The 14,635-nt window shown below is 40.1% G+C and overlaps 1 pseudogene; it reads right to left on the bottom strand.

Moving 5' to 3' along the window:
* Positions 1 to 468: 468 nt before the first annotated feature.
* Positions 469 to 12,210, bottom strand: LOC137158397 (lysozyme g-like; annotated as a pseudogene).
* Between the last annotated feature and the right edge of the window lie 2,425 nt (positions 12,211 to 14,635).

The raw sequence follows: 14,635 nt of genomic DNA, 5'->3' as shown, positions 1-14,635 counted from the left end.
ATTATTTCTCTTCAGTTTGTAGCAGAGTCTTTCAATTAACTTCAATGGATGCTGAGTCAGACCCTTAAGCTCCTAAATGAAGTGACCAGATTTTTAAAAGTGCTCCTTATCCAGCAGCTTGCATGAACTCTGAGAACTGCTGAATGCACTCCCAAAATGCTCAACTTCAGATAGTAAAATCAAAAGAGCTTAAGACATGCTGTACTGGATAAGAATAACGGTTTCTCAACTAGGTTATCATTCCTTTTCATTTAATGAGGTGTTAAAGACTTTGACTTCAGAGAAAAAGCCATTTATCTCATGTAGGACAAATATATGTCATTCATTCCCTTTTAAATTTACTTATCTGTTTTTAAATGTAGTGTTGTCATTATCCAACCTTTAGTAACTTTGCAACTAAAATGATGAGTATTTGAGTCTTGCTTCATTTGCTAATATTTTTATTCAACTTCCATCTGCTTATTTGATTATACGGAAAGTAACCATCCCAAGTGCTAGGCATTTCTATGCAAAATTAAAATCCCACATACTATATGTTTACAGACACGTGTACAGCTGCAATGAAAATAAATTGTCAAACTAAATCACAAAAAGATTGAAAATACAGGCTTCCTTCACCCAAAAGAAAACTTTCCTCTTTTATTTCTTAAGACAAGGGCAGTTATTGAAATATGCATATATTTAAGATTTGGAAGGCAGAAGACTATCAATAGCTAGACAGAGCAGCTTTAATAATTCAGAAATAATCAGATGGGGAAGATGTGATTAACACTCTCATCATTATATCTTTTGATAAGATTGAGACCAAATTTATTTTGAAGTTACCAATGTTTTACTAATTGCAGAATTTAAAAATTTGGTATCTGAGACTGCAAACTCTCATTTAAGCAAGTCTTCCCACTGCAGACAATGGGGCTCTTAGCATCAGTAAGTTTTTGCAGGGTCCAGCTTCTATTCTCCCCCAAATATACAGTATTTCTCCTGAACATCAGACTGATTATCGTAAGAACCACAATGTATCTGAAAAGGAGAGAATTCCCCGATTCAGTATCCGTGTGTCTTAAAATACTTAGCACATGCAACAACATCATTGGCATAGTCATTGTTGGTTGTGCCAATATCCATTTTATCATAGGTTTGGACGGTTCCTATTCCTGCATTGTAGGCACAAATCCCACCTGAAACAAAACACCAAAATATTAAAAAAACAGACTTAATAGAAAAAAAAAAAACAAATGACAATTCCAGCCAGACACTTACTTTTTCTCTACGTGTTTAAAAAAATAAAATAAAGACATTTGATAGGGCATGAATTGCTTCATTACAGTGTAACTGAATGAAAGGAGGCTGCATGAACAGTTTGCATAAATCCCTGCACCCACCCACAATTGGAGGGAACTTGGGTTTTTACATAAACAAATGTCCGTAGCTTGGTGAATCTGCAGTATGCATTTAGCTAACCACATTCAAACAGAAGCCCTCATTCTTTGAACCAGTCCTACTATTAATAAAATACAAGACCTAATTACTTTGAAAATGACTGCATGGGAGTTAAAATATGACCTCACACCTATCTTTCTCCCCTTTCTCAATCTCTGCCTCATGTTGTACTGCACAGTTTTGCAAATCCTTGAAGATCTGACCAGTTCCCAAAAGCACCTCCTCCGAGACAACTACAAAGATATAGGGTGAATTTCTGGACTCATTCAAATAAACTACAAAACTCTCATTGACTTGAAAGACACCAGGACTTCACTTATGGTCAAGCAGGAGAGGCCCAAATGTCAATATGATCTAGATTTTGGGGGGATTTATAAATATTCCCCAGGCAGTGTGCTAAACACAGCACACAACATTGTGCTAAAGAATGGGACAAACCATGTGAAACTGACTGATCTAGTTTCACTGCCCAAGCTATGGGAAATCAAAAAGTAGACAAACATAATCAATGGTGGAAAAATTGTGAGATTCTTTTAAATTCTTATTATTCTAAAGTATTAATAACGTAAGAAACTTTCAACATGATTTTTGTCCTACAGTTTCCCTGAGCTCCTGGGCTAAATGCAGTCTATACTGTACCTTTCAGCTGTTGGTCCTTTGTCCATCTGGGGAACTTTTTCTGGATTCCTTAATCATACCAATAAGGATGTCTGTCCCCTGAAGGAGATGTTCCTCACTATTCCATCGTCCAACTGGTCTATGGTAGCGTTTATCAACCTAGAAGAGCAAGAGAGAACATTACTTCTCAAAAATATGATGTATTTATACCGTTTGTCTCTCTTGACATACTCTACTTGACTTATTTCTCTAACTTTGGTTGAGAAATTAATCTATTTTGATCTTCACTGCACTTCTTGCTGTAACCCCAGTACAGACACTGAGGGCTAGTACACTGGACTGTGCTACTGAAAAAGGATTTATTTTAAAATGCATCTTCTTTTCCATTTCAGGTTGTAGTCATTCATGATATTATTTGGCTAGCACTGCTGCAGTATATCCGGCCCACTGTTCCTGGCCCAAAAGGCTTATACCATTCGGGCACGATACAACGAAGCTCTACTTCTGATCCTTAAAAGTTTTAGTCCTTAACAGTGCTCCCCCAGTAAACAAAGTAATATAAAAGTTCAAAAATAAAACTCCCAGTACACTTAAGTCATTGTTGGATTACCACGGTTAGGCTTGACAGAAGCAGGCTGTGCTTTAAGATGTTATGTGAATATTTTAAAAGTCTATTGTTGTCACTAAGGTCTCTGTGGCATTAGATTGTGGATAAAGTTCACCCTGTCATTGTGGGCCTGTCTGTTTTCACCTAGTCTCTTGGCGTGAGACTTTTCTCTGATCAGTGGCTGCCACTAAGAAATTGAATTTCTGGAGGTCAGCAGGGAGCCAAACTAAAATGGTGCTTGAAGGCTGAGCTCTGAGAGGACAACAAAGCTTCCATTGGCCTCCCTGCAGCTACTAAATCCCCCACTCCCTCCCAAAAAATAAAAAAAGAGAGAGCATAGGGTTGCAGAAGGTGGAGTCTTCAAAAAAAAATCTGAAAATTTAAAAAGATACCTCACTAAGGTGCTTTGTGAAATAAAATCAGTACTTTTGACACCCATACCAGGGAAACCTTTAATGCTATTCTGTCATTGAAAGAATTTATTAATCTATTTTAAAAGCTACTGCTGTTATTCTCTCTAAAGTTGGAAAAGACCTGATTTACACAGCCCTGGCAGGCCCACATCACTGCTGAATGATGACCATAAAGATTTTAGCAAAAATACTAGTTAGCTGATTGCAGTCCATGCTCTCATTGTGTATAAATCCAGATCAAAGTGGATTAATTAAGAATAGATAAATGTCAGACAATAATCTGAGAGTACTTGGAATCATCCATAATGCCAGATCAGCAAAAGATCACTTGACACAGAGAAAGCTTTTGATAGGATAGAGTAGAACTTTCTGTTTCAAATCCTGTCCTAGTGGACATTGATTCCCAGTTCCTTAATCGGATAACTGCTCTTTACACCAGTCCAGAAGCAACTAAGCAAGGTTAAATGTCCCCTGTTTGAATTACACAGAGGCACTAAGGCAGGGATGTTCATTGTCTCCTTTACTTTTTGCACTGGCCATGGAGCCTTCTGCACAAAGGATGAAGGTCAATGAATCGATCACAGGAATAAAACTTGCAGGAACTCATCAGAAATGAGTTCCGTATGCAGATGATGTAATGTTATTTTAATCTAATCCAAAAACGTCCCTAAAATTAATTTCTAAATGTAAGCAAAGTCTGAGTGGCCCTCCCCTGCTGAGCCAACTGAAAGGGGGACACTCTATTTGCATGGGCACTGTATTTGCATGAGTACAGCTAGGTGCTCAGCATGATTGCATTGTATCTTCATAAGTACACCTCAGAACTCAGCATGATGGGAAATGTCAGTTTGGCTGATGTTGGGTTACAAATCACTTTAGTGTTAATTGCAGGGCAGGGCCCCCACATGGCGGGGAAGGGTACACTTTACTGGAGCCCGGAGGCCCTGGGGGGCCTGGCCCAGGCTGCAGCCCCCATTACCAAAAGGAAAAAAATGTTCATAGCTCATGACATTGTGTGTATGGGATGAGGGATTGTGGTATGTGTGTGGAAGGGGCCCGTTTTATAAGTTAGTACTGGGACTGAAAAAATTATGCTTGGGCCTTTTGCAGGGGTAATGAAATGTTTGCCGCCTTATTGTATGAACAAAGGGCAGCAGAACTGTGCTTAGCCTGTTCTGCTGAAAGATTCGCTCTCATCCAAACAGAACTCAACAAAGGAGGCTTTCCCATGCCAGAGCACTGTGAAAACAACTGGGAGGGGACAGACAGATCTTCCGGTCTGGTTTGCCCAGGCTCTGACTAAGAGTTGCCCTCAGGCATGGTTTGACTACCTCTTCTCACTGCTCAAGAGATAGACTTAATGGGATTCCTCTTGGAGTATTTTGTTTTGTTAAAATCAGGGTCAATGCTCCTATCAGCAGCAGAGCTTCCCTGACAGGTTTCCCCATTGAAGCTGAGCTCACTACGGAAATCACTAGATATTGGACCCGGCCCTTGTTGCTGCTGACTCCATCTGACAGAAGGATTACATAAAGAAATCTATGACTTTGGGAAAACATCTGGATTTGCATTAAATTATGCCAAATCCGAAATGCTGTAAACTTGCCACTCTCTGAGAAGTCTTCCTTCCTTTCAGAAAACATTTGGGTACAAATAGGCAACAAAGGCTATAAGATACCTGGAAATTCAAATATCAAACAACCCAGAAGAACTCTATGATGTAAATATCAAGCCATCACTTCAGCAAATGAAAAAAGATGTGAAATGCTGGATGAAAGTGTGCGATGTCTTGGTTGAGAACAACCACACTCAAATGGATATCTTTCTTGTTTCAAAATCTTTCTGTCATCATTCCAGCTAAAACCCTAGCAGGAATACAGATGATGTTGTTACACTTCATATGGAATAAGAAAAGATCAAGAATAAGTGCAGATATTTTGTACACACCCATTGAACAGAGTGGATTAGCTGTTCCAAACAGTCTTTGATACTCTCAAACCAGCCGACTCAAAGCGATAGTGGAGTGGGCGCTCTAATCCAGCCAAACACTCAGTCTTTATTGGGCAAGAAAGTTGTGGCAGCGTAAACATCAGGAGGTTATCATGGATTAATTAAAAAAAAACCGCACACCTCCAGAAATTATACACATGCTTGAGCAAAGGCTACTCTATGGATTTAGAATGGAACTAGAAATAAGATACATTATTTTCCCTCGCCAACAACACCCATTGTAAATAACCTAGCTCGTAATCCAAATCAGGAACCAGCGATCTTTAAAGATTGGGAGAGCCATGGAATACATAAGCTATTTAAGTAATAAGTCAGCTATTTAGTAAAAAACATTTCTAACCTTTTTAAAGATCAAAACTAACATTAACTGGCCCATTCTCCATAATACTAATATTTTCAAGTTAGGCATTATGTTTTCAACTGTTTTATATAGAAAGATAACTCTAATTGAAGCAATGGCAATTGGTAATTGTGAAACAAAAAGTTATAACTAATTAAGATCAATCTTTGTAGACCGCTTTCTTAACAACAACAAAAAGTCTGTATATGACACACCGGGAAAAGGATCTGTATGAACAAATTACCTCAGAGGAATGGGGCTGGAGAGACAGACAGAGAGAAAGAAGTGTTGAAGAAATTGTATTGAAAGAGGAGATTTTTGTAGATAGGGGATAAGTATTGGAGAAACTATGGTGAAAGAGGAGATTTTATACATATATGGTCATTATATAGTATTGAGATACAATTTGTAACCAAATATCACAAATCATTGGATATTCATTACCAAATGATCCTTTGGGGAATCCTCCTGGGCCTTCCTAGCAGAAATGATCACACAAAAGAAAACAAAGAATTAATCTTTCACCTGCTTGGCTATTGATAGCCTCTCACTGTAGAAAGAAAAATAGTGTAGCTCTTGAGGAATAGTTCAAAAAATATTGGAGGTTGCTATGGAAAAATTAATGCATCGATTATGTCCCCAGCAAAATAGACTGAGGACAAATAGATACTTAGATGTTTAGTTACCATTTATTCAATACTCAAAGTACATTTACCTGCAACAAAAGCAGTACCGCTGTACAATTTTTTTGAATATTACTATTTGATGGACATGGCTGGGCTGTTCAATATGGGTAATCAGAAATTCCACTCAGTTTAATAAAATCACTAAAAATGACATGTCATAGGCATTTGAAGGAGGCTCACTCTGTAATATGGTAATAAAGAGAGAGAGATCTGATGACTGTAATATTGTATAATATCTCTAAACAAAAGCTCACGACTTTAACAACTGTTGTTTTGTTTCCGATATTTACACAGCAAGGATTTGTCAACCTGTCAATGCTTCCTAAATAAATAAATACTAAAATCAAGAAATGGAATTTCTGGATGGAAGGGTAAAATGTTCAGCCTCTGTAGGGGCTTCTGTCACACTGGCTGGATTGGGGGGAGAGAGGGGGCATTTATTATATTATTTAACATCAGTGTGTCAAAATCATAATAGTTCATATGAGATATGCTGTGTCAGGTACTGTTAAAAAGGTTATAATGTGCTAAGTAAGATGATGTTTATGTTTCATGTGTTATATGTGTAATGGAAGTTATGGATATGGTTGATATATCTGTATTTCAAATTGTGCTGTGTCTTGGCAACACCCCAGACAGGATGGCTGCACTGAAGCTGTGAAACAAACGACTGAGACCCATCCAGGTACTGGATGTATACCAGAGGGACTATACAAGCCTGCAAACTCCACAGTTCTACTAGAAACCTGATATATATGGACTTTCAAATCAATTGTATTTGTCTGATTGCTTTAATCCTTTAATATTTCTCTTATAGTTTTTCTTTCTTTTTATAATAAACCCTTAGTTTATTTACTAAAGGATCGGCTGGCAGCATGGTATTTTGGGTAAGATCCAAACTTATATTGATCTGGTACTGTGGCTGACCCTTTAGGGTCAGGAGAAACCTTTTTGGTAAAGAGCATAGATTTTTAAATAACTGATCTCTTTACTGGACCTAGTGGCTGATTGGGAGCCAGAGACTGAAATGCTGTAAAGGGGACTGTGCATCTTTTTATTTTGGCTTCTTGATAACCAGTGTGTGGGGAATCAGAAGCACTGTTTGTGGCTGGTTGGGAAGTCTGACTTCAGTGTCACCCACCAGTGTTGGGAGAATCTGCTCTCCTTTTGCAGCCTGCCCTGACCTTACCTTTTTCAGGTGGCTACCCTAGGCATGGATGAGTCACAGCGTCTATGAACCCCCTGGAGTTAATCAATGATCAAACGGCAGCATAAGAAGCAAACTCTGTAATCCCCGGTCTGATAGATGCCAGAGCAATGTGCTGCTGCCTCAGCAATAGTTCATTTTCTAGCAATATGCCCAGTATCACTCTCAGCCTTAGCTGCACACTATTGAGAAATGAAACTGGCTCCCTGCCAAACACTTCGATGTACAATTATTTGTAGTTTGTTACTGACCTGCATCAAACCAAATGCATTTCCATTATCGCCCCAGCCACCCTTTAGGGCAGTTCCAGCATGCGACTCTCGAGAGATGATACCAGCGATCACAGCTGGATCCACACATTTTTTTTTGGCAGCACTCTTAATGATGGTTTTATATCTGTTCATATTTGTTAAATCCTTTTCAGCAATCTTTTGTGAAGCAGAAACTCCTGTAGTAAGTATAAAAGTAAAGGTGTTTTCTTAATAATTTTAATGTCAATGAGAGATTTCCTAAGCACAGAGCTCTCTTCTGCCATGTGATAGCCCTTGTGCAAGTCATGTGTGTTGTGAATTTAGCATTAAGAATTTTAACAATGTATCAAGGCAAAAAAAATTTAGACCTCAGGATGAAGGTGAATGGGCTTGCTGAGGAGGTGGAGGGGGAATGTGCATAGACATTAAAGAGAAATCAGCTGCAACCTGTCACCCTCTGCATGATGCAGGAATGATGTTGAGATGAGCTGAGAGGAGTCACACCTACCCCTCTATGGCAAGAAGGACAGGACTGTAATATGGGTCTTCTAAGTTGAGTAGTGGATTCAAAATGGTGGGATTCTTAGGGATAGATTCAGAAGACTTCTCTGGGGGGAGGGAGTGGGGAAGGGAAGACTGCAATTTGAGACAATATTTCCCAGTAGTTGCACTTTCCTCTCAGTTTCTTTTGGAGTCTCAGCACCCTTTCATGATACATTAAGAGGGAATCTCAGTCCTATTCAGCCTGGGACTTTGGCATTAGATTCAAATTTATTTGTAGAGTAAAAGAATAGGGAGATCCTTTGATTTTTACCAGCAATACCCGATAAACTGTTGATCTGATATGCCTGTAGCGGGTATAAAATAGCGAGGACTAAACGAGAGTCTGGGAGTCAGAAATTCCTCAGTACTAATGCCAGCTCTGCTGCTGAATTGCTGAGTAGCCTTGGGAAATTCATTTGGGCCAAATTTTAATTAGTGACTATTAATTTTGGGTGTTTCAATCAGAGACACCTTGGGCCTGGTTTTTGAGGGGTGGGAGTATCACAGTTCCTGATAACTTTAATTAGAAGTGCTTGTGTGAGCACTTCTGGATATCAGACCCTAAGTGTCTGAAGTTGGGCACCTAAAAAAATCAGACGCCACTTGTGAAAAAATTGGCTGTCACTTTTCTGGGCCCAAATTATTCCTAGTGTAACTCCATTGAAGCCCGTGGAGTTACACGAAGGTTTTATTAAGTCCTCCTCTCTGTCTTAGTTTCCTCATATGTGAAATGAGAAAAATAGTTCTTAGGCAATAGGAATGTGAAGAGGTTTAATCAATTAATGCTTGTAAAGTACTTTAAAGATGTAAAGTATTATGGATCATTGTGATGACACTGTGTGCTGAAATACAGCAGAAAACAGCAGAATTATACTCACCACAGTAGCGTAAGCCTTCCTGTTTTGCAGTTTTACAGGAAGCCCCAGTGGTATCAACGTTGTTTATGTTACCAAAGCATCCAGTCTGACTCTCAGAAGTACCTGCAATATTAATGGTGAGATTTTACAGTAAGGACCTTTTGTGAACACAAGTAAAGCTAAAAGAAATCAAAGTCATGAACCAGACTCTGCTCCACTCTCAGATGGGCTCAGTTTCATAGGGTTTTGTTTTTGTTGTTGGGCTTTTCTGAGTTCTCTTGGACAGGAGGACTTGCTAGCTAGATGTCACTGCCTCTGTGGAAGGAGAAGCCCTGTGCAAACTGACCTTTCTTTTAATTTGGCTCTAAAAGAGGCAAGACGTGAATACCTCTTGCCAGGTACCCCTCACTGAGAACACCCCATTGCCACTTCTTACAAGAGTCATCCTTGATCCTAAGAACCAAATTGGTCTGAAATAGTTTATTTATATTCTATTTGCTCTTGAACCAAACTCATTCTTTCATGTATGAAGCTGCCTGAGTCCTCTGAGGACCAGTTTTTATTTTTCAAGTCCTAGTAGTCCACCTCAGTTGTTTGGACACACAAGGGATGAGATGCTCAGCCCTTCCCCCCAATGTCTACTAGCCTTTGCCCTGCATGAGACTGTGGGGAACGGGTCCTTTTGTTGGTCCTGGAGATGTTTTGACTTTTTCTTTTGGACTCTTTTAACCCCACATGCCAGATGTCCCAAAGAGGCACAGCCAGAGGGCTGTACCCCAAGTCTGGAGCCGAGGTTACAGTCATGCTTCTGTCTAGAGAAGGATGTCCAGGATGAGAAAGGTGCTCCCATCATCTCTGGGAGATGCCAGAGGTAAACCTATCGCACTCCCTATCCCCACCAAGATCTTTCCACAGTGTTGCTTTGACAGTAAGCGTAGTGAAATAGAAACAGAGCCCAGACTCACCAATGAGGCCAACAAGGCCCAAGCTCATCAGCGTTAGTAGCATGGGGATGGTTCTTCTCAAGCATCCAAGAGAGTCTGAAAATAAACCACGGTCTGCAAAGAAATCAAAATATCTAAATGTACAGTACTGCTGAGAAGAAGTACTGTTGTCTGACACTTTTAGAAATTAAGAATGATCGTATTATGGCCAACTGATCTGACAACGATATGGTTCTTTTCCCCAGAAACAGCTGTCAGAATTAAAACTAGGGAGTTTGCTGTCTTGTGGGGAGCCTCAGGGTGGATGACTGGGACACTCACACAGAGGACAAAGAAAAGCCTTATATATCTGTATTAGAATAATGAACAAAGCCGGAAAAGGTCCCAACCAGAAGCAATGATTGAGCTAATACTGTATCAGCTCAATTTTGGTATCATTCTTTACATAAGCTCTCAGAATGGCATACTCACACCCTTCTTTAAGGAAATGTTGGTAAAAGGCCAGCTCTGTCTCTAGGATGCCACTATGTCTGATGGTCCAAGTTCCTTAATGAGTTGAAGCAGACAGTGATGGAAGAATCCCAGAAAGACCTCTCGACCACATGGTGGCATCCCTATTATAGGGCCTGAGGATCATCTGCTCATGCTCAGTTCTCCATGCCCAAATTTAGCCTTTTCACCCACATAATATTGAGGTGTACTTATTCTATAGGTTAACACATTGATACATGTAACTGCCATCCGAGCACATTATCATACCCGTCACTATGGCTTAAGCAGAGTTGTGGTTATTACTTCCATATTCCTTGTGGTAGTATTTATTGGTCAATTCTAACTCCTACCATTGAGCAAGCTCTCCTTAGTTCCCAAAATCTAAAGGTAACCGTTAGCCATTTATCTATGCCAAAGGTTACAACCTGTTATACTTGACTATACTTCTGCCAACTCATGCTAATTCGCTTCAGCTAAATGTGTTACAGGACGCAAACTTGTAGGTTTCTTGTGTTACAGCTGACTCTAATGAAAACAGAATATAATAAAAGCAAGGCAGTGAATATAACAAAGGCAAGCTAACCCTATGCACTACAGTACAAAGACATTTTTGAAATGATGAGACATTTTTCTTGACTGAATGTGCAAACACTGAGAGAGAAAGGAATTCTGTATACAAGTACTGGGATTGAGACCATAACAGTAGCTCTGTCACTCTCTGACATAGCACACAATAAGGGTGTTACACTGTAGAAGACAGCCAAGATAATAAAATCAGAATCAAGATGTAATAATTCAGTTTTGTTGACATTCATAATTTGACTTTCATGGAATATTTTAATAGCTTATTTCCAAATACAAACCCTAATTATATTTCATCTGGACATCTTATTACTAATAGCATTTAGTATGACCTACCTCTGCTATTTATACACTTTTACTGCATGCCACGTACCCTACACATGATGTGCAGCTGTTCTCTAAATTCATTATTTCTTTGAGCAGGGCACAGAGGATTATCATCTCCAAACCCTTTATAGCTGCTCCATGACTAGTTTTCTATAAAGTAATCTGAATAATCAGCAGATGCCTCCTATCTTTAAGTCACAGTACAACAGAGACACAGTAACAATCACTAAAGGACAAATTCTGGAGTCTTTTCTCAAGCAGCACTTTCACTGAAGTCAATGAGTAAGGAATTGACTTCCATTAACACACACAGGATTTCACTAACAAACAGAATTGAGAATAGGTCCCACTATGAATGATCTTGATATTTCACTTACCTGTCTTCAGTTTCTCTTCTTCTAGAAGATGGTTGTTTTGAAGAGCTTTATATACACTAGAAAGTTCCTTCCCTTTTTCTTCAAAACAACATCAGATATTTCAAACTTGTAATTAAAAAAACGTCTGTCATTATGAGAGTTGGTATGTGGGAAGGTGTAACCTCAGTTCCGCTATGTGGCAAGATTCAGATTTCAAAAGAAACGAATTCCCCTTCCCATGTGTTCTCATTTTCATTATCTTGCTCTCCCTACAGTCTGTGACAAAATCCAGAGGAAAGACAAGGCATTCATCCTCCTCCCCAGGAATGGATTACCTAGTCTTGTTGCGGTGTCACATGCCGCCTCAGGAGAGTCTGTGGCAACGAACAAATAAAAAGCATTTCACTTCCCAGGCAGGAGCAATTAATCACTAGAGGATGGCACACTTCATTGCTGCTGTAGTCCAAACTCACTGCACACTCCAGAGGTTTCTTGCATTCCTCCAAGTGCCCCACAAGTTCTGTGTATAATGGCTGCCTTCTTGGCTGACACACCAGGGGCTGAACTGGGAACTTGCAGAGCTAAAAGCATAAGCTACTACAGCTTGAGCTAAAGAGCCAACACTGCACGTGGTGACTGTTACAACTCATATCCTCTGGCACAGAGGTGATCCTGTTATACACACTCACCAGATCACTACATATGCACCCTCCCCATTTCTCTCTATTTCAGGGACTCTGTGCAAGCTCGCCCTTCATGCCATGGGCTATATATGGCTCCCACATTTTCCCCTTCCCTTCATGTCAGGGCTCTCTGTGTCCCCCACTTTTCCCTACCCCTCAGTCTCCAGTGAGTGCCCCTGGATTCCATTCAGTGCCCCTGGATGCTGCCTGGGATGGATTGGATTTGCAGGGTTTAGTGCAGTGGGAAGGGAATCAGCTGGTGAATGAGGGTGTGGGTTAAGCACCCCCACTGTCTTCCTGAATCTATTTCCTCTCTAGCTATCTATGTTTGATGATCTTGGGTTTGTGCCCTGTGTACAAACCTGGCACAGGATATCGCTGTCCCAGAGACTTCCCTTGCCAGGCTTAAAAGGCTGATACACCATGTTACACACTAAGTGCTGTTTGCCTTGTGAATGAGGGACCTGTGACTTCATTTATGGTGAGCTAGGCAATGCTCGAGAGCTAAGAGCTATAAGGCTAAGACTAACACTACAAATAATACTAAGTATAAATGAAGAACAAAAGATTTTAACACACTAACTAAAAGAAGTTTCAAGAAGGAGTAGCTGATGATTGCCCCAAGTAACATTGTTTGCCCCTTCTTATACCCTGAACAATATGGGTCCTCCTTCTAAATCCAAACTTGGATTTTTCACCCCCAAATTATTAGGGTACACTTATTCTACAGCCTATTCTAGGCTGGCATGTTCGTGCATATTTAAGACACATCCATATCCTTTCCAGATGGTTCACTTATCTCACCTTTGGTATTTCTGGCCCTTTTGTGGGTTTTGTGGTGTACCTGTGAAGTTTACTCAATCATCAGGGATGGTAGACTGAATAAATTGCACCACCAAATTAATGTTGTGGTAACTGATAGATGCTAATGAATGCATTTGGGACACCCTTATTCCACTCATTTTAATGGCACTCAGGGAAGCTCCAGCTGCTTCCACAGATCATACTCCCTTTGAGGTAAAGACTGGCTGAACTATGTCAATGACAGAGCATCTTTTGTGGCATACCAGTGGCACACAGCTATAAGCAGGTTAAACAGGAAACCCATCTGCAAGAATTACAGAAACCTCGTAATCAGATTCACTTGCAAAAAGTTGTGAAATTGGGAAAATCCAGATGAAAAGCAAAAGCCTACTTTGATATAGGCCAAAGAGAGAACATTTGGAAAAATGGAGGTCAGATTATGCTCCTAACATATGCTGTACATAATTTATGTAAACAATGGACTGAGCCAAACTATATTGTGGATAGGCTCAATTCCTCAATTCCAGAATTAGAATCACACAGGGAAAAAGAAAAATAGATAAATTCTATCATACCAATCAATTCAAATTGTACCTCAAAAGAGATATTTCTCCACAGGCAAAGGAACCAGAGATGCTGAGCACAAAAGAGAAAGTAGAGGACCAGATAGAGCCGGCCCAGTAACAGGAAAAGAAAATGCATGTCATAACAACATTGATTCTGTGTTCTTGCCTTAAAGCTACACTGCAGACAGAGCAACAACAGACTGTTCCAGTAAAAAAAAAACCAAAAAAAAACCAGTCAAGGCAAATCAGGCTGTTATGGTGGAACTAGTCTTAGACTTGCCTACCGAGGCTCAGAATACAATAACAACAGTAATCTGAACATGAATACAAATAAACCAGGATCAGGGATTTAAAGAAATTACACCATGCCTTTCAACTAAAGTTTTCTTCGAATGGGATTATCAACCAGCACAGGGACAATTTATAACTAAGACTTGGGATAAAACACTGTTTTCCACATGGCCAAATCGCACAACTTTGAAAATACATACATACGTCAGCATAGGGGAATTAATCAGCCATTACAATTGCATCAGCTGTCTCTACTCCCACCCTTTCTGAATGCATCTTGTGTGTTTCCCTTAGGGAAGTATGCTGCCTCTTTCTCCTGACACCATGCTGCCGCCAAAATGTCCTCCACCACCTCCGATATGCTGTATTGACCTCTTTTTTCCAAAATGAAACTCACATGGGATAGGCCCCCCCCCAGACATCATAGCACCTCTGTATTAGGGCAGTTGCCCCAAGTACCCCACATTGTAGCTAGAAGTGCTTTTGTGACACCCTGCCTCTGTTTCCCCTCTTCAGGGCCCCTTCAGAACTCCACAGTGTCTCTCTCTTGGCTAACAGGAACACCACCCCACCCCCACCCCCCACCTGGAGCTGGTTTAATATCAGAAACAGTTCTCA

The sequence above is a fragment of the Emydura macquarii genome, unplaced genomic scaffold (assembly GCF_026122565.2).
Source record: "Emydura macquarii macquarii isolate MOO-44397 ecotype Brisbane River unplaced genomic scaffold, CSIRO-AGI_Emac_v2 contig_1652, whole genome shotgun sequence".
Lineage (NCBI taxonomy): Eukaryota > Metazoa > Chordata > Testudines > Chelidae > Emydura > Emydura macquarii.
This window is presented reverse-complemented; position numbering and strand designations above follow the sequence as displayed.